The sequence below is a fragment of the Bubalus bubalis genome, chromosome 12, assembly GCF_019923935.1.
Source record: "Bubalus bubalis isolate 160015118507 breed Murrah chromosome 12, NDDB_SH_1, whole genome shotgun sequence".
In the NCBI taxonomy this organism is placed as follows: Eukaryota; Metazoa; Chordata; class Mammalia; order Artiodactyla; family Bovidae; genus Bubalus; species Bubalus bubalis.
In genome coordinates, this window is record NC_059168.1 from 21,544,926 (window position 1) to 21,568,027 (window position 23,102).

Genomic DNA, 23,102 nt, shown 5'->3' on the forward strand with positions numbered 1-23,102 from the left:
CTTGGGGCTCTTCATACAACTATTTCCAGGATTTCCAGTTTATATAGCTTACTCTTCCTAGCCTAGTTCCGTAGTTTCCAATTCTGTCCTTTGGTTATTCTTAATGAGATTATCTCCAGTATCAACACAGGGCTTGATTAAAGGGACTATGGAGACTATTAGAGTATTCTCTAAGACTTCCCTGGTGGCTCAGATGGTAAAGCATCTGTCTACAATGTGGGAGACCCGGGTTCGATCCCTGGGTTGGGAAGATCCTCTCCTGGAGAAGGAAATGGCAATCCACTCCAGTACTATTGCCTGGAAAATCCCATGGACAGAGGAGCCTGGTAGGCTACAGTCCATGGGGTCACAAAGAGTCGGACATGACTGAGCGACTTCACTTACTTACTTACTTATGGAGAGTGTATCTATTGGCTGGGAATGACTCCTTGGCCAAGTGAGTGGAAGTCTCTGGGCTACGATCTGGGCCATGTATTAGGTTGCTTCCATGTATTAGCTATTATAATTTAGGGTTGCTGTGAGCATTGGGGTTCATGTATCTTTTCAAATTAGAGCTTTCTCTGGATATGCCCAGGAGTGGGATTGCAGGATCATATGGTGACTCTATTTTTAGTTTTTTCAGGAACCCTCATGCTATTTTCCATAATGGTTTTACCAATTTACATTCCCACCGACAGTGTAGGAGGGTTCCCTTTTCTCCACACCCTCTCTAGCATTTATTATTTGTAGACCTTTTAATGTTGGCCATTCTAACTCGTGTGAGGTGATACTTCATTGTAGTTTTGATTTGCATTTCTCTAATAATTAGCAAAGTTGAGCATCTTTTCATGTGCCTATTGACCATCTGTATGTCTTGTTTGGAGAAGTGTATATTTAGGTCTTCTGTCCATTTTTTGGGTTGGGTTGTTTGATTTTTTGTTATTAAGGTGTATGAGCTGTTTGTATATTTTCAAAATTAAGCCTTGTTTGTCCAATTACAAACAAAACACCATCTTTCTCTAGTCACTTGAAAAATGCAATGCTTTCCACTTTTCACTTTCCAGTTCTGCAGGGCAGCAGCAATACAAATATTATCTTTTTCTTCTCTGGGAAGGATTTTCTGACTTTGACAGGTCCTTGCCCTTTCTCTCCTACAGAACCTGTGAACTTCATCTCAGTTAAGCTAGAGTAACTGTCACTCAGAATAACCTTTGCTTTGTTTACATGCCTATCTCTGTACCTCAAGACCTTCAGGTGCTTGAGAACAAGGATATCTTATGTCATTATTGACTGGGGGATTTTTGCAGAAACTAAAGCCTGTGGCCAGCAATTTTTATTGTGTCCAGCCAAAAATTAATTCTGTTATTTCTCTAGCACTTTGTTAGTTATTCCGTTCAATAGTTACACCTGTAACACCTGTGAAGTCTTCTCCAGTACTGTGAGTTTCATTTTCACGTTCTGTATCAGAATCAGTATGTTTTTTTTTAGGGGGGGCCGCTTTTTCTTGGTTTAATATTCATATTGTCTGAATCAGAACTATATTCTGAAGAACTGCCATCTTCTGAGACACTAGTATATATGTTGCTCAGACAATCAGAGATAGTACTCATAAAATTCACCAAAAAATTCTTCACTGCAAATTCCATGATGCATCATTTTTGAAAATTTAATGGTAATAAACTTGAGTTTATAATATACACAAGTTTGGAACAAAAACCTAATGGAGCAAAATATGAATAACAACAATCATAAGTTGTATAATTAACCCTGATCAATTTTAAACTCTAACAGCTTTGCATGGTGATGTTAATTGTATCACTCTCTAAAAATGTACTGATATGTCTCCGGTCAATAATGTGTTATTTTTTAATCTTTACTAACTAGCATAATTCCTGGATCATGAAATAAACCCTAAGCATCCTCTCTGAATTGAAATTAAATAAGATTTCAACTTTTTGAAAGTTGAAACAAACAAACAAAACAACAACAGATTGAATATTTACTCTAACTCTTAAGGGAAAAGCAATTGATATCATTGCTGGGTTTTTTGTTTTTCACATTCCTTCCTAAACTTTCTTTACTTTGGCTTTTGCTTCACTCTTGGGACAGAGAAGAGGCAGTGTTCAGCTTTTGTGATTTTAGACCCCCTCTGAAAGACTGATTACTGACACTTTGAATTTTGGTTTTTAATTTCATCATTTTGTGACTCAGAGTAGGGGGAATTTTGGTTAATTTGTTGGGGAGTAACTTTGGTTTACTGTCAACATTACAAGTTGATATTTGAGTTAAGTCTTTTACATGTGTAGACTTATTTAACACTTTCCACAACTCCATGAAGTAGGTACTTCATAGCTAAAGAAACTGAGGCACAGAGAATAACTGCATCAGGGCGTGGGGGTTTACCCTGGGACTTCAAGACTTTGAAGTCTAAGTTTTGAACATCACATTACACTGCTTCTAGAGTCAACTGTTTTCTTAAGCTGTATTAGAGAAATGTTTCTAAAAGAGAAGGGAATTCAGCCTTTTACTAAATCCTGATTGAGCACTGTTGTAGCTCAGGCTTCCATAGCAAAATACCATCCTCAGTGACTGAAACAACAGACTTTTATTTCTCATAGTTTTGGAGACTGGAAACTCCAAGATCAAGGTGCTAGTCGATTCAGTTCCTGGTGAATTCAGTTCCTGGCCCCTCTGTGTGCTCACACAGCCTTTCCTTGGTGAATGCACATGGAGAGAGAAAGAAATCTCTCTCTGCTTTCCTCTTCTTATCAGGACACTAGACCTCAAATGAGGGCCCCACCCTCATGACCTTGTCCAAACCCAATTAGCTCCCAAAGACCCCATCTCCAAATATCATCATATTGCAGGTTAGGGCTTCACGATGTGTGTTGCGGGGTGGAGGTGGGAGGGGACACACAAACATTCAGTCCATAACATGTACTAACTAGAATTCTCTGGAATATGTTAGACTACATTCTGACAAGAAAGAAAGAAAGAAAAGAGCACAATAAGGCCTGGACTAGGGAGAGGCAAACAAGTGACCAAAGGCCCAGCATTCTAGGAGGCACCCATGCTCAGGTGCTCACCCCGCAAGGTCATGAACCTACACTCCTTGCCTGCCTCAGCCTGGTCCCAGCCCTGCTGCTCTTCCTCTGTTCTTGGGGAACTCAGCATCTGGCAAGGACATGCTATCAGTGTGGGTCAGATCAAGAGAGAGAAACCACAGTAATTACTTAGTGTGCCTCCTCCCCAACCCCCAGTACACATTGTTGTTCAGTCACTCAGTCATGTCTGATTCTTTCCAACCCAATAGACTGCAAGACTGCAGCATTCCAGGCTTTCCTGTCCTTCACCATCTCTTAAAGAGTCTTAAAGAGTCTTCACCAGCACCACAGTTTGAAAGCATGAATTCTTCGCCGTTCAGCTTACTTTATGGTCCAACTCTCACATTTGTACATGACTACTAGAAAAATCATAGCTTTGACTAGACAGACATTTGTTGGCAAAGGAATGTCTCTGCTTTTTAATATGCTGTCTATGTTTGTCATAAGCTTTTCTTCTAAGGAGTAAGTGTCTTTTAGTTTCATGGCTGCAGTCATCATCCACAATGATTTTGGAGCCCAAGAAAATAAAGTCTGTCACTGCTTCCATTGTTTCCCCATCTATTTGCCATGAAGTAATGGGACTGGATGCCATGATCTTAGTTTTTTGAATGTTGAGTCTTAAGCCTACTTTTCCACTCTCCTCTTTTACTTTCATCAAGATGCTCTTTAGTTCTTCTTCACTTTCTGCCATTAAGATGGTGTCATCTGCATATCTGAGGTTATTGATATTTCTCCCAGCAATCTTGATTCCAGCTTGTTCTGCATCCAGCCTGGCATTTTGCATGATGTACTCTGCATAAAATTAAAACCCTAACCTCCAATGTAATGGTATTTGAAAATGGGGTCTTTGGGAGATAATTAGGTTTAGATGAGGTCATGAAGATGGGGCCCTCATTTGGGCATTAGTGATTTGAACAGGGGAAGTTTAGTATAAAGAATTATTAACTAGCAGTCTATCGTTTAGAAACCCATGAGGATGCAGAGGGAGAAAATATGACGAGTCAAGCCAAGGAGTTTTGACCTTCAGGATAAGAGTGAAGATTTTGTTTTTCCCTCTGGGCTGTGCCTGAGTGAGCATGACTTGCCCCATTTATTAGGCAACATTAGACTCGGCAGCATTTCCTTTCAGATCGACCCAAGCATTTAGGCTATTTTAAAAATCTAAATAACATCTCAGTCAAACTAACATTCCAAGAGAGAAATGTTTTAATCTATCTTTTCCCAGAACAGCCTTTAGGCCTGGGAGGAAGTGCAGATAGGCTGGGTGATGGGCAATATACTTGAAGGTTTATGGGAATCCAGAGGTTTTGGCAAAGGTACATATAAATCTCAAAGAAGAATTAAATATAATTGGAAATTACACAAACTGTACAGTAGAATTTGAATGCAGGTCAAATCACAACAGCTGTTTGCTCTCTCTCATTTAAGCTACAATAACAGAATCGCTTAAACAAATTCTCTTCCTTTCTTGAACTTTCAAAGTATTTATTATTTGCATAATGTTTAATCTCCAGTTCCAGAGGAAATTCCCAAAGGGAGAGACAACACAGAAGCACTTTAAATTTCAACCACATGGAGAAGAGAACAGAGGGAGTATGCTGGATCTTTCTAAATATTGGTGGTCATTTTGTTGAATATTCAGCTGAGGGGTGGATGGCTGAGAGAACACAATCCCAAACATTTGCACAATATATTCGAACTAGGTCAAAGGTACAGCTCCAATTAAGGGATGATATCCAACCCCGTGTTTATAAATCTGGAATATTTCAAGAAAGATTTATTCTTTGCTTTGCAAGGGCTAAATCCTTATTCTCAGAGGTCTGGAGTACATCGTACCTGCACACCCAAGGAAAACTTTGAGTATCTTCCATTTCATTCAGTTCAGTTCAGTTCAGTTCAGTCGCTCAGTCTTGTCTGACTCTTTGTGACCCCATGAACCGCAGCACGCCAGGCCTCCCTGTCCATCACCAACTCCTGGAGTTCACTCAAACTTATGTCCATTGAGTCCATGATGCCATCCAACCATCTCATCCTCTGTCGTCCCCTTTTCCTGCCCTCAATCTTTCCCAGCATCAGGGGCTTTACAAATGAATCAGCTCTTCGCGTCAGGTGGCCAAAGTATTGAGTCTCAGCTTCAACATCAGTCCTTCCAACGAACACCCAGGACTGATCTCCTTTAGGATGGACTGGTTGGATCTCCTTGCAGTCCAAGGGACTCTCAAGAGTCTTCTCCAACACCACAGTTCAAAAGCATCAATTCTCCTGCGCTCAGCTTTCTTCACAGTCCAACTCTCACATCTATACCTGACTACAGGAAAAACCATAGCCTTGACTAGACGGATCTTTGTTGGCAAAGTAATGTCTCTGCTTTAATATGCTGTCTAGGTTGGTCATAACTATCCTTCCAAGAAGTAAGCGTCTTTTAATTTCATGGCTGCAATCACCGTCTTCCTTTACATAGAGGCTGTTTATTTGCTGTAATTTGCAGGGATCCAGGAAGATCTTGGCCTAGGAAAGGGCAGTGGGTTTGAAGTGCATCTCCAGAACTCAATATTTGACCTGTAAAATTTTAAGGTACTGTGCTCAGTCCATGGCTCTTAGTCTGGCTGCGTTTTAGAATTACCTGGGGAAGCTTTAAAGTAATACACAACCCTTGATCCCACTTCAAGAATGTTAGTATTTAAAAACAATACTAAAAACATTTAAAATATTTAAAAACAAACAAAAACTTCCTAAGTGGTACCACTGTGTAGCAATTTTTGAGAGTCACTTGTAGCTCTAATATATAATGCTATTGATTCCTCTGTGATGAGTATCTTATGGATAAACCTTTGCACACATTTCAAAATTGTTTTTAGGGACTTCCCTGGTGGTGCAGTGGCTAGGACTCTGCACTCCCAATGCAAGGAGTGCAAGTTCAATTCCTGGTCAAGGAATTGATCCCACATGCCACAACTGAGAGTTGGCATGCCTCAACAAAGATCCCAAGTGCCACAACTCAGACCCAGCATAGCTAAATAAATATATAAAATTAATGTTTTTTAAAAATAGTTTTTTATCAGGATAAACTCTCATTGGGGCTTCCCTGGTGGCTCTGACAATAAAGAATCTGCCTGCAATGCAGGAGACCTGGATTTGATCCCTGGATTGGGAAGGTCCTCTGGAGAAGGGAATGGCTACCCACTCCAGTATTCTTGCCTGGAGAATCCCCATGGACAGAGGAGCCTGGTGGGCTACAGTCCACGGGGTAACAAAGAGTCAGACATGACTGAGCAACTCACACAGATAGAAACTCTCATTGAGAGTCAACCGTATGTGAACGTGTGTATGCATTTAGATGAAGTGTAAATAGCACACAAAAATGTACACACACAAATACAAATGTACTAGGGTACAGGGAGAAAGGGAATTTTCCTTTAAAATTTCTGAAATGTGATACTGTTTTCATTATAAAATAACACGAGTTACCAAACACTCCCTCCCCAGTTGCCCTTTTTGCATTTTTGGGTTTGAGCTGCTTTCAGAAGGCTGTTGAAGACTGTACCCTGAACATGATAAAGGCATCTGTGTTGTTATTTGCTCAGAGCTGGCCTTCTCAAATAACTTTCTGTCTCTCTGTCCTGAGAAAGCATTGCACGAAGAAGTTCAAAGTTCTATGTGGGTTGAGGACCTAAAATAAAGTGGTCATTCAATGCATATTCAATTATGATGACTAACTGCATCTTATAACTTTGTTCTGAAATCCAGCACTTGATGCATAGATCATGGATCATATTCATTAACCATGGATCATAAATATTCATTTAATGTGTGTCTTCATTAGGTGGTTATTAACATGTCAAAGATATTTGTGGAGAAAATGAAAGTGATAAATTCTATCTATATTTACTCTTATTTGAAAGGCTAATTTATTTTTAGAGTATTTTTTGATAAAAATCCTTTAATAAAAGGAAGTTTACTTTAGAAATAGTCCTCTGCTTTTAAGCTAACAATTTTACACAAAGAGAGTTTATTGATGTTTTGCCTGCCAGATGGATATTAGTCAAATGATGGACCTTGTAAATAGTCCAGTTCAGAGAAGGATAACATAAAGCACTGCTCTTCAAAGACTAAATTGGTGCCTTCTCTATTGATAGTACTTTGGAGTTGTTTTAGAGGTGACAGTGTTTTTTCTTCACCCTTACCTGAGCCCCTTGGTGATCAATAACTCCAAGATGGGTGCATGGGGTTGGTATACAGTCTCTGAATAGAAGAGGGAAAGGATGGGCACGCTTTGTCTTCAAAGGACCATTCAACTCTGGTGCTATTGCTCTAAAGCAGCCACAGACAATATGTAAACGAACAGATGTGACTGAGTTCCAAAAAAACTTTGTTAAAAAACACAGGTGGCAGGTTATATTAGGCTTATTAGGCCATGGTATATAGAAAAGAGCAAGCCCAACAGGGTATCAGGCTGGTGCTCAGGTTGCAGTGGGAGGGCACAGGCCAGGACTGGATGTTTTAGCTACAGTGCAAGAAGTCAATGTGTGTTGGGGCTCTATATGAGCAAGTAGGTCCACTGTGGTAGGAAGAGTCATGAGAATGCATGAATAATAACAGTGGGGTACTATGAATGGCTGGCATTTACAGAGGACTTGCTGTGAAACTTGTGTTAAATACTTTACATGTTATCTTCACAATCTCATGTAACCTTTTTTTTTAATAAATTTATTTTTTAATGAAGGGTAATTGCTTTACAGAATTTTGTGTTTTCTGTCAAATTTCAACATGAATCAGCCATAGGTATACATATGTCCCCTTCCTCTTGAACCTCCCTACCAACCCCTCCCCTCTAGGTTGATACAGAGCCCCTGTTTGAGTTCCTTGAGACAAACAGCAAATTCCCGTTGGCTATGTTTTACATATGGTAATGTAAGTTTCCATGTTACACTCCATACATCTCACCCTCTCCTCCCCTCTCCCCATGTCCATAAGTCTGTTCTCTATGTCTATTTCCCCATTGCTGCCCTGCAAATAAATTCTTCAGTACCATTTCTAGATTCTGTATATATACATTAGTATACAATATTTATCTTTCTCTTTCTGACTTACTTCACTCTCTATAATAGGCTCTAGGTTCATCCACCTCCTCATGTAATCTTTATAATAACTTGATAATCTCATATAATTGCTGTAATAACTTTGAGGTAGGTGTTATTATATTCCCATTTTATAGATGAGATTGAGACATTTAGAGGCTAAATAAATTTCTCAGTGACATACAGCTAGTAAGTGGCATAGCTGAGATGTGAATCCATTTAGACAGTGTAACTTTAGAGGCTGCTCTTCTATGCATTTCAGAATTTTCTTGAAGAGATCTCTAGTCTTTCCCATTCTGTTGTTTTCCTCTATTTCTTTGCATTGATTGCTGAGGAAGGCTTTCTTATCTCTCCTTGCTATTCTTTGGAACTCCGCATTCAAATGGGAATATCTTTCCTTTTCTCCTTTGCTTTTTACTTCTCTTCTCACAGCTATTTGTAAGGCCTCCTCAGACAGCCATTTTGCTTTTTTGCATTTCTTTTCCATGGGGATGGTCTTGATCGCTGTCTCTTGTACAATGTCACAAACCTCTCTGCATAGTTCATCAGGTACTCTGTCTATCAGATCTAGTCCCTTAAATCTATTTCTCACTTCCATTGTATAATCATAAGGGATTTGATTTAGGTCATACCTGAATGGTCTAGTGGTTTTCCCTACTTTCTTCAATTTAAGTCTGAATTTGGCAATAAGGAGCTCATGATCTGAGCCACAGTCAGCTCCCAGTCTTGTTTTTGCTGACTGTATACAGCTTTTCCATCTTTGGCTGCAAAGAATATAATCAATCTGATTTCGGTGTTGACCATCTGGTGATGTCCATGTGTAGAGTCTTCTCTTGTGTTGTTGGAAGAGAATGTTTGCTATGACCAGTGTGGTCTCTTGGCAAAACTCAATTAGCCTTTGCCCTGCTTCATTCCATATTCCAAGGCCAAATTTGCCTGTTACTGCAGGTGTTTCTTGACTTCCTACTTTTGCATTCCAGGGCCCTATAATGAAAAGGACATCTTTTTTGGGTGTTAGTTCTAAACGGTCTTGTAGGTCTTCATAGAACCGTTCAACTTCAGCTTCTTCAGCGTTACTGGTTGGGGCATAGGCTTGGATCACCGTGATATTGAATGGTTTGCCTTGGAAACAAACAGAGATCATTCTGTCATTTTTGAGATTGCATCCAAGTACTGCATTTCACACTCTTTTGATGACCATGATGGCTACTCCATTTCTTCTAAGTGATTCTTGCCCACAGTAGTAGATATAATGGTCATCTGAGTTAAATTCACCCATTCCGTTCGCTGTTCCCTAGAATGTCGATGTTCACTCTTGCCATCTCCTGTTTGACCACTTCCAATTTGCCTTGATTCATGGACCTGACATTCCAGGTTCCTATGCAATATTGCTCTTTACAGCATCGGACCTCGCTTCTATCACCAGTCACATCCACAACTGGGTATTGTTTTTGCTTTGGCTCCATCCCTTCATTCTTTCTGGAGTTATTTCTCCATTGATCTCCAGTAGCATATTGGGCACCTACAGACCTGGGGAGTTCCTCTTTTATTTTATTTTATTTTTTTCTGTTTTTTTTTTTTTTTTTAATTTTTATTTTTTTTTATTTACTTTTTTAATTTAATTTTATTTTTTAAACTTTACATAATTGTATTAGTTTTGCCAAATATCAAAATGAATCCGCCACAGGTATACATGTGTTCCCCATCCTGAACCCTCCTCCCTCCTCCCTCATTGAAACATGTAAAATATCATGTATGAAACGAGTTGCCAGTCCAGGTTCGATGCACGATACTGGATGCTTGGGGCTGGTGCACTGGGACGACCCAGAGGGAGTTCCTCTTTTAGTATCCTATCATTTTGCCTTTTCATACTGTTCATGGGGTTCTCAAGGCAAGAATACTGAAGTGGTTTGCCATTCCCTTCTCCAGTGGAACTGGAAAATTCTGTGGAAAGTTCTGAAAGAGATGGGAATACCAGACCACCTGACCTGCCTCTTGAGAAACCTATATGCAGGTCAGGAAGCAACAGTTAGAACTGGACATGGAACAACAGACTGGTTCCAAATAGGAAAAGGAGTACGTCAAGGCTGTATATTGTCACCCTGCTTATTTGACTTATATGCAGAGTACATCATGAGAAACGCTGGGCTGGAAGAAGCACAAGCTGGAATCAAGATTGCTGGGAGAAATATCAATAACCTCAGATATGCCGATGACACCACCTTTATGGCAGAAAGTGAACAGGAACTAAAAAGCTTCTTGATGAAAATGAAAGAGGAGAGTGAAAAAGTTGGCTTAAAGCTCAACATGCAGAAAACGAAGATCATGGCATCTGGTCCCATCACTTAATGGGAAATAGATGGGGGAACAGTGGAAACAGTGTCAGACTTTATTTTTGGGGGGCTCCAAAATCACTGCGGATGGTGATTGCAACCATGAAATTAAAAGACGCTTACTCCTTGGAAGGAAAGTTATGACCAACCTAGATAGCATATTCAAAAGCAGAGACATTACTTTGCCAACAAAGGTTTGTCTAGTCAAGGCTATGGTTTTTCCAGTGGTCATGTATGGATGTGAGAGTTGGACTGTGAAGAAAGCTGAGTGCTGAAGAATTGATGCTTTTGAACTGTGGTGCTGGTGAAGACTCTTGCGAGTCCCTTGGACTGCAAGGAGATCCAACCAGTCCATTCTAAAGGAGACCAGTCCTGGGTGTTCATTGGAAGGACTGATGCTGAGGCTGAAACTCCAATACTTTGGCCACCTCATGCGAAGAGTTGACTCATTGGAAAAGACTCTGATGCTGGGAGGGATTGGGGGCAGGAGAAGAAGGGGACGACAGAGGATGAGATGGCTGGATGGCATCACCGACTCGATGCACATGAATTTGAGTAAACTCTGGGAGTTGGTGATGGACAGGGAGGCCTGGCGTGCTGCGATTCATGGGGTCGCAAACAGCTGGACATGACTGAGTGAACTGAACTTCTATGCATTATGACCTCCTGCTCCAGGTCAGAGCCATGTCCAAAGTCATCATAGCTGGCAGAAAATATAAGGGTCTCTATCTAGGTACTTTTTTCTTGGTTCTGGTTCTAGGGATTCACTGTGCTTAAAATAGACCAAGAATAGAGCCCTGGGGTGTACACTGTGGGGAAACTATTCTCCATGGGCTTTCATGTTTCTACATGTCTTCAACTAAAGGCATTGGCAGCCTTTGGTTGAGCAGTGTCTTTTCAAGTGTGTTTGTATATTGAACAGCCCTGGCAATTAGAAATAGTGTCTTCCTCTGGAGCAGAAGGAGGTTTTGTTTACTGTACTTTACAATAAAGACCATGTCTCCCTCTGGGGCAAAGTTGGACAAGTTCACTTGCAGCCCATTGTAGAAGATTGGGGTTCTTCAGCTGTGTTGGAACCCAGTGTGTGTGTGGTTTCCATCTGGGCTCCTGTGTCACCCCTTGGGTCTTGGGGCTAAGGGGACGTGACATGAACATGAAGCTCATGTTGCTTGGTGTGTGGAGCATAGAAAAGTCCTTTGTCTTTGGCCCAGGAGTCTCGTTTTGTCCACTACCATCCTTGACTCTGTGGCAGCTAACTTGTTATTGTGTAAAAAGGCTAAAATCTTAGATCTTCCACAATTCTTGGGACATACACAGGAGGTACAATGGTTATGAAGGCTGGTCTAAGGGTAAAGGCTGTCCAACTCCTGGCTTGACTCCATGCCTTTTAAAATTATGGATGTATGTTGTTGTTGTTCAGATGCTAAATTGTGTCTGACTCTTTGTGACCCCATGGACTGCAGCACACCAGGCTTCCCTATCCTTCACTAACTCCCAGAGTTTGCTTAAACGCACATCCACTGAGTCAATGATGCCATCCAACCATCTTATCCTCTGTCTCCCCCTTCTCCTTCTGCCTTCAATCTTTCCCAGCATCAGGGTCTTTTCCAAATGAGTTGGCTCTTTGCATCAGGTGGCCAAAGTATTGGAGCTTTGGCTTCAGCATCAGTCCTTCCAATGAATATTCAGGGTTGGTTTCCTTTGGGATTGCCTAGCTGATCTCCTTGCTGTACACGGGACTCTTAAGAGTCTTCTCCAGCACCACAATTTGAAAATATCAATGGATGAATGTGGGCCATGCTGTGATCTGAATGTTTCTGTCTCCCCAGTTCATATGTTGAACTCTTACCCCTCAAGGTGATGGTATTAGAAGGTAGGGGTCTTTAAGAGGTGTTTAGGTCATGAGGGCAGAACCCTCATGAGTGAAATTAGTGCCCTTGTAAAAGAAGCCTCATTAAAAAAAATGGTATATAAGAAGTGGACTCTCAAAAAAAAAAAAAAAAAAAAAAGAAGTGGACTCTCATCAGATGCTGAATCAGCTGGTATCTTGATCTTGGACTTTTCAGCTTCCAGAATTGTGAGAAATAAATTTCTATTATTTGTAAGCTACTCAGTTTATAGTGGTGGCTCAGACGGTAAAGCGTCTGCCCGCAGTGCAGGAGACCTGGGTTCGATCCCTGGGCCGGGAAGATCCCCTGGAGAAGGAAATGGCAACCCACTCCAGTACTCTTGCCTAGAAAATTCAACAGATGGAGGAGCCTCGTGGGCTACAGTCCATGGGGTTGCAAAGAGTCGGATATGACTGAGTGACTTCACTTTCTTTCTTTTCTTTCAGTTAATAGTATTTGTGTTACAGCAGGCAAAACAAAGACCAGCAGGCCTACAGTGACGTCAGAGAGAGGCAAGCCTCTGTAAGCACCTGTAGCTCTTGCTCCTGTAACTAGCAGAGTGTTACGATCCTCTGAGAAGTTCTGAGACGGACCGCAAGGAGTTACAGCTGTACAGTTGATTCATTGGAATGATCCTCAATGAACCATAGCTGTAACATAAATACTACATTCCAGCAACCTAATATAGTGGTTCTGGAACCTAGCTGCTCATCAGAATCACATGACAATATTAAAATAACTTAAAAACAACAGATTCTTGAGCACCACCTCATACATAATGAATCAAAATATCTGAGGGTGAAATCAGTATTTTAGAGCAGTTTCCCACATTATTTACATGTGGTCATTCCCTGCACTATTCTAATGATAAGGATCAAATAAATTATACCATAAAAAATCCTACTGCTTCTCTGTAACTTTCTTCATTTGTTACAAAATAGAATTGTGTTGGTCAGTTTGGTGGCAATTGGCCACATGTGGCTATTTAAAATAAAATCAATCAACAGTTAAATACAGTTTAAAATTCAGTTCCTCAATTGCATTAGCTACATTTCATGTAGTTAATCACTACATGGGGCTAGTGGCTAAAGCATCATAGAGTGCAGACATAGAACGTTACCATCATCAGAAAACGTTCTATTGGATATCTTATTATACCAGAAAAGAAGAAAGCCATAAAAAACTACTGGGGTTGTACCAAAAAACTCAGGAAGCAACAGGAATAAGCCTCCATGGACAAAGATGGGATAATTTGAGCGCCAGTCGGGATAATAACTGCAGTGAAGTGCACTGTTGTTGTTCAGTCTCTTAGTGTGTCTGGCTCTCCCGTGGACTGAAGCACGCCAGGTTTCCCTGTCCTTCACTATCTCCTGGAGTTTGCTCATACTCACGTACGTTGCCATCCAGCCATCTCATCCTTTGTTGCCCACTTCTCCTCCTGTCCTCAATCTTTCCCAACATCAGGGTCTTTTCCAATGACTTGGCTCTTCAAATCAGGTGGCCAAAGTATTGGACCTTCAGCTTCAGCATCAGTCCTTCCAGTGAATATTCAGGGTTAATTGCCTTTAGGATTGGCTGGTTTGATGTCCTTGCTGTCCAGGAGACTCTCAAGAGTCTTCTCCAGCACCACAGTTCAAAAGTATCAATTCTTCAGCACTCAGCTTTCTATATGGTCCAACTCTCACATCAGTACATGACTACTGGGAAAAAAACAACAACATAGCTTTGACTATATGGATCTTTGTTAGCAAAGTGATCTTTGTTAGCATGGATATTTCAATTCATGAATTAATTATCATACTAAAAGAAAATTTACTGGTGACTAACCGTGCTAGGGAGCCAGGTCATTATTTGAAAACTGGAAAATAAAGGATATCAAGCATTTAATCAGTAATTTCATAATGGAAAGGCCATATAAATTCTTGAGATATACTGAGATGCATAGCAGAAGGCCCTTTGGCAGGTTCCATGGGACTGAGTGCCTGTTGCTCTTCGCCAGAATCAACTCAACAACAAACACGTTCTAGAACTGCTTTTTCTTCCTTCCCTCTTTTGATTCCCATATTGCCCTGTTGTTCACTGGGATTCTCAAATAAACTGCTGTGTGCAAACTTTTCTCTCAGGCTCTGCTGTGTGGGGCAACCCAGGCTAGGACAGCATTCTGGCTCAAATTCTTGAAAGAGAATCTAATGCACTTGGCATATAGATTTGGTTGCTGGGTTGTCAATCTACTCCTGGTCCAACTTCCTGAAAGGGGCTGCCTCTTCCAGAGATGTAGGTAGAACTTCTTAAAGTGGAAGAATAGAAGGGAAGAGATGATTATTGGAGGTGAAATCGATTAACGTGTCCAGCCTGCAGCTCTGCTACAGACAGAATGACCTGTTGACCGTCAGCATCAGTATCACCTGGGAGCTTGTTAGAAATGAGGAATCTCAGGGCCTAGTTGGACCTACTGAATGCAAACCTGCTTTTTAACAAGACTCCCCAGGTGATTTACATGTATAAAGTAAACTTTTCTAGAAGGAGAAGTAATGATCTGGGGCAGGGCTATTTTTATAAAAGATGTTGCTTCCAAAGGTCAGTGGGAAACACATATAGGGGAAGGAGAGAGAGTACATATTATTGGAACTGGGGTGGGGGGGGGGCAGCGGGCAGGGAAGCTGGGGGTTGGGGGAGGATGGAAGAGGAAAAGCGAGATCGAATCTCTCTGAAAACACTTTAAATCCATAATAGAAAAAAAGCACTCTGTAACTAGGTTATTATACACTGCCCCATAAACCTCAAAAAATGGGAAAATAAAAAAGTCCCCCAAAATGTCTCTATGTGTTTTGGACAGACTGCAGATTAAATATTGAATCCGAGGCTTCTTTTAGGGGTGGAGTATGTGTTCATGAGAAAGGCAGAACCAGTCCGGGCAATCTACCCCTTCCCTCTGGACACGCTGGACTTCACCATCCCTCCCCGACCCCCGATGTCCCTTCCCCCTCAGTTCACTATCCCCTCTTTCATGTAAGAGCCTTTAGAAACAGGCATGTGTTAGTCACTTAGTCATGTCTGACTCTTTGTGACCTATAACCTACCAGGCTCCTTGGTCCATGGGATTCTCCAGGCAAGAATACTGGAATGGGTTGCCATTTCCTTCTCCAGGGGATCTTCCCAACCCAGGGATCGAACCTGGGTCTCCCACATGGCAGGCAGATTCTTTATCTTCTGAGCCACCAGAGCATGGTGTACTGGTAAATGTTTAACAACTGGCTCTCCAGAAATATAAAGCTCTGATTTGTACTGTTGGCCAATTTCCATAGTATAAATAGTTCCATGACTGATTGTAAACTGCCATGACATTAACTGAACATGGAGTTGGGAGGTGGTACGTAGTGGCTCCAGCACACCCCAGGAAGTAAAGGGTTGAAGGCACCAAACGGAGTGGTTTACAGACTTCCCAGAAGTGAGGGGAGGAAAATTAAGTTGATGACAACCTGCAGTGCTTGCTTTACCTTCAGTAACTATGATTCTGAAGCATAACTATCAAGTTAAAGGGACTTGCCTTGTCTCCTGGGCTCCAGGCTGCAGATCTGGCCATCTGGTCCAATCTGTGGCTGTTTCTTAACTCCAAGTTTATTGAGAATGTCCTTATGTTGTAGTTCTAAAAGAACCAGAAACTCAGTTGGAGAAAACGTTTGAAGGGAGCCACAGTGACTTACAGTCTATATTTACCAAAGCTGCTTCCGTAAACATTATCTGGGCTCGGAATGCTCACACCCACCCTTCATGGGCACACCACGCCCTATTCTCCCCTGCCTGAGTGTAGCCCTAATGACTACCACCCAGCTCCCTAGGTGTCACACACCCTGCTTCTCTGGCCAGAGTCCAAGCCCTTGCCTTGTTTCCTTGAATGCCATCCAAGAGTTGCATACCTGTCTTTCCTGGGAGATTTCCAGCTGGCCCATAATTCCCTTCCCTTGGGGATGTTAGCAGATAAGGCATATCTACCTGACTTGCTGTAGGCACTGGCAGGCAGCTTGAACCTCTCCCCCTGCTCACAAACACTGCCATGGGGGCTCAGTGTTGGGTCTCTCAAGGCCTGATCCAAGGGGCCCATCCTCTCTGGGCACCACCTACCCCCCTCCCCAAGCTCCATAAACCATTGATTTCTGTTTGGTGCAGCCGAACACCCTCTCCTCACCTTTATCCACAAAGTGCACAGCGGAATTCCCCATAACTGCTCTGGTTGCTTACCTTCTTGGAAAGCATCCAATGCTAGGAATCCAGCTCATTACAGACAGCCCAGATTAAAGTTTCTTAAACTTTATGATCAAACCAGTCCATCCTAAAGGAAATCAACCCTGAATATTCATTGGAAGGACTGATGCTGAAGCACCAGTACTTTGGCCACCTGATGCAAAGAGCCAACTCATTGGAAAACACCCTCATGCTGGGAAAGACTGAAGGCAAAAAGGAGAAGGGAGTGGCAGAGGATTCTATGGTTAGATGACATCACTGACTCAATGGACATGCTGCTGCTGCTGCTAAGTCACTTCAGTCGTGTCTGACTCTGTGCGACCCCATAGACGGTATCCCACCAGGCTTCCCCGACCCTGGGATTCTCCAGGCAAGAACACTGGAGTGGGTTGCCATTTCCTTGCCTCTAATTCAAGCTCAAGTTATGCAGGAAAGAGTCCCAGCTTCTGCTGTTAGACACGAGAAGCTGACCGTGGAGCATCCTTGACCTCTCTCTGCCTCCCAGCAGTCCCGAGAACTGGGGTCCACTGTGTCCTCTAACTCCCCACAGAGGTTCCTCCTGCGAGGCGCCTGCTGAATTTGCAAGGACACAAAAATGGAAGTGCCTGAGGGGAGAGTTTCTTCCAAAGTTCCTGGCTGTCAAAGAAATGAATATATCAAATGACTCTGAAAGAAATGATGGAAGAGATCAACATTGTAGGCACCTGGGAGATCAGACTGTCCAAGTGACTTGGTTCAAGAGGAGACAGGAGCCAGAGCAGAGAATATACTGCACTGGAATTGCTAGCATTACGAGCAAGGTTTCAGGAAACTTATCAGGGAAGGTTAACTCAAATGGGCACTAATGAATTGATGACTCAGATCCAGGAACAGGTAAGACTGTAACAACCAAAGGCAAAGGGAGGTGTGATGTCATGTAATTATAACATCCCATAGGGACTGGCACTGGGCTACAGGATGGGATTGGTTGTCCCCTGCCCAGTGAGCAAATGATCAGGTTTTTAACTAAAACATGGACTGTGAATATGCCCGGAATTCTTAATGCATGCACTTGAATCCTTTAGCTCTCTTATCAAAGACTTTCTTTGTATATAAAGGACTAAACTAGATATGGGCAGATCTTTAAAATGCATTAGACTGGGGCTACTTGAACCTTGTGTATTGTAGGTACTCAGAAAATGGCTTATTGATTATAATGTAGTAAGGCTCATCCCTGTCATGGGGGGCTATGGCCGTGGTCTTTAAAGAGTGAGCGATAGTGACACATGTTCAGAAAATCCCACAATAGTCCACAGATGGGCTACCTCTCTGCTAGGACAGGGCTTCACCTGCTTATCCCCAAATGCATAAAGGTTGAGTGTTCCCTCAGCCTTAGGAGAGGTAAGACATAGCACCAAGCATTAATCTAAGTCTTGGAATCAGGCTGAGGAGGTCAGATGTGTGTATTAACATATATCCTAAAATCAGGAAAACAGCCTTTCCCTCATCCTCCTCGTTTCCAAAAATATCTTTATGAGATATTCTCTATTGTTTTCCCAGTGCAGTTAGGTCAAAGTTTGCCTTATAAGGAATTTCACAGTTTTGAGAGCTCTCCCTATAGGAAGTTTTTCCTGCTGTTCTGCCTGAGTTGCCTTCTGCTTAATTTTAGTTCATTACATTTTTAAAGACAGGGAGTGCTTTATGGGGCAAAAGGCCCAGTCATCGTGGGAAGAATGAATCATTTCAAGAACAGCGAGATGTGGGGGGAAGGCCAAGGCAGCTGAGGGCAGGAAGTTGGGGGTGGATGGGTGACTGAGAACAGCATCACAAGTCTGTCTTTTCTTCTGTTACTCCCACTAGGGGGTGCCCAGCATCCCAGGATAATCACTATTACTAGGAAGTTGAGGTTGGAGGGGCATCTCCTTCTAATACAGAAGGGTACCAGCTGACCCAGGTTTCCTGCCTCTCTGTCCTGATCTGAGAAGAGATCCGGAGGTGGGGCATAGGGAGTTGGGGGTAGGGGTTGGCTGGGTGGTATCAGATTAAAGGCACCAAGAAGGGGACAACAGAGGGTGAGATGGTTGGATGGCATCACTGACTCGATGGACATGAGTTTGAGCAAGCTCTGGGAATTGGTGTTGGACAGGGAAGCCTGGCGTGCTGCAGTCCATGGGGTCGCAAAGAGTCGAACATGACTGAGCAACTGAACTGAAACTGAATGCCTCTCAGGCATTTGAGGAGTCTCTTTCCTTGGAAACCTCTGGGGATATCCTGGGTTCTCTAGAACCTAAGGGTCTTAAAGTCATTGGTTGGAGTGATTATGGACCAGAAAAGTCCTCCTGAGCCCAGGAGAAGTGGTGATATTTCACCTCTGGTGGGTGAAGAATTTGTGATAAGAAATGACCAGGACTGAGGGACTGGTTGCAGACCAGGGATGGAATAAAAATAAAAAATGAGGTGAGATTCTGAAATAGAGTAGGTAACAGGTATGGATGAAGATCATGGAGAGGTGACAGTATTTTGAGGGTCTCAAAACAGCTAGGCAATCAGAATGGTCACAGCATAACTTTAATTGTGAATGGCTTTCTGAAAAGAAAATGGAACTTGCACTTTGATAGATGTGAGTTCAAATTTCAGCTCAGGCATTCAATAGCCATATGGCTTTGGCAATTTAGGAAAGTTATCCAGCATTTTTTCTCTTTTATTTTGTTATTGAAGTATAGTTGAATTACAATCTTGTGCAACATCTTTAATCCTTAATTTTCTCATCTTCAAAATGAGACTAATGATACTAGGACGATTTGAGAATTTAAAAGATATAACGGCATATAAATCACTAAATAACTCTAATCTTTTCCCTTTTCCTCTTTCCTGTTTGGAATTGATTGCGGGCAAGGAAGGGCTTCCCCGGTGGCTCAGCAATAAAGAATCTGCCTACAAGTTAGGAGCCACAGGAGATGTGGGTTCGATCCCTGGGTCGGGAAGATCCCCTGGAGTAGGGCATGGCAACCCACTCCAGTATTCTTGCCTGGAGAATTCCATGGAGAGAGGAGTCTGGTGGGCTTCAGTCCATAGGGCCGCAAAGAGACATGACTGAAGCGACTTAGCACGCACACATGCATAATGGCAAGGAAAGATGTATCTGTTCCTTTTGTTCTTGTCCTGAGATGTAGGATATCAAGACTGCAGCCCTGGGGTCAGAAGATCCTCCCTGGCCTCTGCAGTTTTCTGACCACAGGACTTCAGTGAGTACTCAGGGCACTCTGTAGAAGGCCTACCCTCTTTGACCCTTTCGACAAATCCTCATACTTTGGGCTTTTCAGGCATAATTTAGAAAAGAGCCTCCAACTAAATTTTTAGAGGTCACCATCTGGTCCTGAGACCTTCAATCTTGGAGAATTAAACTTTCTTGTCTGCAGCCTTGCAGAGCACCAAAGCCTGGCCTGGAATCCAGGTGCAATGTTCTCTTGTATTAGCAGTTAATCCATGTTAATATGATAATGATTCACTATTATTTTCAGCACAGTTTTCCAAAATATGGGCCACAGACCATTTGTACCAGCATCAGCAGGTGGGCTTGATAAAAAATGCAGGTCCCTGGCCTCCTGCCAGACCTGTGCAATCAGACTCTCTAAAGTTAAAAAGCAAAAGCTTAGAAAGTTAACCAGTCCCTCGTTACACTTTTACGAAAATGTTATGGAAACATAAGACCTTAGTCATCCAGAGTCTCCTTTGTGGAGGAAAATTGGAGCCCTTGGGCAGATTTCTGGTTGCTTCAAAAATTATGTATTTTACTCAACTTTAGCAGCATGTCTATGAGTATTTTTTTTTATTAAAGATATCTTTGTGTAATTGAAAAAAAAAAATCATACCTTAGAGGTGTTTCTGACCCTGCTTAGTTACAGGGCCAACTCTGTCCTTAGCCACTTATTCACTCCCCCCAGAACTTTCTAAACGCTGGAAACATTGCCGTGAAGGTCACAGACCATTTCTGTGGATACCCGATGAGACAGTGTGATTCGGAAAGTTCACTTTAATTCAGTCCTAAGCCACAGTGATAACCTGGTCAAGGCAGTGGGGGAGGGAAGGGAGTCCTGGTTCTTGTTTCTGGGGATGGGGGAGGGGGCCACCAGAATAAAGGCTGATCACCAGCTTCCACTTCCTTTATGTTGACAGAGCTCTTGCTGCCAGTGTAGCTGTGCTTATACTGAGAGTTGGGGCAAAAATGAGCCCTTCCTCCAAAGCTGTGAACTCTGATCTCTTAGTCTAGAGAGAGATGAGTTGTGGACATTGAACAGACACCAGGAGCTTCCTCCTGACAACAAGGACTGCATGAGTTGGCTTTTCAGAGGGAACTTGTGACTATCACTCTGGAGAGACAAACCTTTTTTGGAAACAGCAGTGGCAGCAGCTTACGCATTAAAGTTCTGACCAGCTCTTATAGCCTTTTGAGTGAGAGGGTTCTACCTTGACCTCTGGGTGTCCCTGCATTGCAGAAACACAGTAGCTGTTCAGGGCATACTGGGAGCTGTGGGTAAATTTTCCAAGGAGTCACATCAGCTTCGGAGTGCCCAAAATGAGCATAAAAATGCTGCCAGGAAGACAGTCATTGGTACCATAAATCTTTTGGGGAACAAAGTAGAAAATGAATATTAGTGAAATAAAACAAGACAGGTCATGGTGGTGTAGCTGATGTCACTGTCCGCAGCACCTAACTGCAGGTCAGGGGATGGGGTGACCAGGTGGACCTGGTTTCAGCCTCTTTCCAAGAGAGGCTGCATCCCTCCCTGAACAGAACACTGGTGGTAAAGGGCTCTCCTCTTTTAAAAGGAGGAAGCATCCTTTGCATCCTTCCCAGTCTATTCTTTCCCTTATTTTCCAGGAAACAAGAGGATTCATCTGATTTAACTGGAGATGGCTCCCTTTCCTAATTTTTGTTCCATTCCTGAAGCTTCCGCCCTGCAGGGCTCAGCGTGAGCAGACAGGAACATGCGAAGAGGCAACCACTCGAGAGGTACCAGTTCCCAGAGGCAGAGCCACCCCTCTGCTGGGCCTGGGCAAAGAAAACTCCCCACCTCTTTCTTGTATTCAGTGGGGTTTTGCTGAACCTGGAAAGGAAGTAAATTCCAAAGGCAGGAAATGACCCAGAGACCATAACAATATGTGAAAAGCCAAGCCGGTACTTCCGTGGCTTTATTTCAAACTATTCTAATCTGTGTCCCAGGAAGCCTAACCCATTACCAGATGGAAATCTGTTTCCAGACGCCTCTGGGCATCTGCCACTCCCGGCTGGTGACATTTGTACATTTCAAGAAGGCAGACCTGTCCTGATAGCTTCAAACTTCCAGAGAGGGGCAACCCCAGGAGGGTCCTCAGGTCTCTGGCTGGGCGCATCGACCATCTGATGTGCTTCGTCATAGCTGCATTGTTGCTGGCCCCCAGCCTAGATCACTGGCACGCCTAGTCTGTTCTTGAAGACTCGCAGGATCTGAAATCAAAAAGCCCTGTGGTGCCAGAAAAAGCTGGCTGCCTTGCTGGCTGCCTAATCCCTTCCCACCAGGCTTCCCTAAAGAAACCGATGAGTCAGGAAGGAAGAAAACGTACCTGAGGGAGAGCTGGGTTGGGCTAGTCTCTCTCATTGCTTCTGAAAATTCCTCCTGTTTTGTAATGCGGGTGACGTTTGGCGATTCGGTTGTGCTTTTCCTGTGTCTTCCTCTATCATCTCTCTCTTCGAGGAACATTTCATTTACCACTCATGAAATTGTTAGGGGAAGCACACTGATTGAAACCGCCCACCCTGGCCAGGCACCATGGTAACCATTTACAAGAGTTGTTTTATGACAGGAGATCCTGATAAGGAATACGGAACTAATAAGCCACCACCAACCGGAAGAATTCGGGAAAGGTCGAAAGGAAACACCGCATGTCCATCCACTTCCCAGAATCCCTCTGGCTAGCATCCATCTTGGCTGAGCTATGCCTGCGCCACCAGGAAGGACTCTGAATTAGAATGATTGGCCAAAGACCACCTGGAAACTAATCCCATCACCATAAAACCAGAGCAGTTCTCCTGGGTTCCCTTACCCTACTGCTCTCCACCCAGGTGCCCTTTCCCAATAAAATCTCTTGCTTTGTCAGCACGTGTCTCCTCGGACAATTCTTTTGTTAGACAAGAGCCCAGTTTCAGGCCCTGGAAGGGGTCCCCTTTCCTGCAACAAAATCAGCTTGGCAAAAACAGGAGTCCCTCTGATGGGGAGTTAGTCAGTGTTGTAAAGATGTTTTCACTTAACTTTTGTCCCCAGGAGCAGGGTAAGAAAAACTTTCCACCTTGACTCCCAGATGGAACCATTGTTTACCTGCCTTGTTCTGGCCCCGGGGCCTCTGCTTTTCCTGGCTTTTAATTTTTCTGAGCACCATATCAGTCTTCCCATGGGTTTTAAACACAGTGACTTCTGGGATACTTGCTTCAAACAGGTATCCTGCTAATCCCCTCCCCTA

The 23,102-nt window shown here is 42.9% G+C and overlaps 2 long non-coding RNA genes across 2 annotated transcripts in view; one reads left to right on the forward strand and one right to left on the reverse strand.

The window, feature by feature from the left end:
- Positions 1–21,627, forward strand: part of LOC123328435 — a 75,823-nt gene extending 54,196 nt beyond the window's left edge. Inside the window, exon 3 of the long non-coding RNA XR_006543257.1 lies at positions 21,487–21,627. This is a non-coding gene — a long non-coding RNA (uncharacterized LOC123328435). The remainder of the gene's footprint in view (positions 1–21,486) is intronic.
- A 137-nt stretch (positions 21,628–21,764) lies between these two features.
- On the reverse strand, positions 21,765–22,489 carry LOC123328434. The gene is made up of 2 exons (XR_006543256.2): positions 22,209–22,489; positions 21,765–22,092 (listed from the first exon to the last, which is right to left on the reverse strand). It is a non-coding gene; the product is annotated as an uncharacterized LOC123328434 (long non-coding RNA).
- Positions 22,490–23,102: the final 613 nt, after the last annotated feature.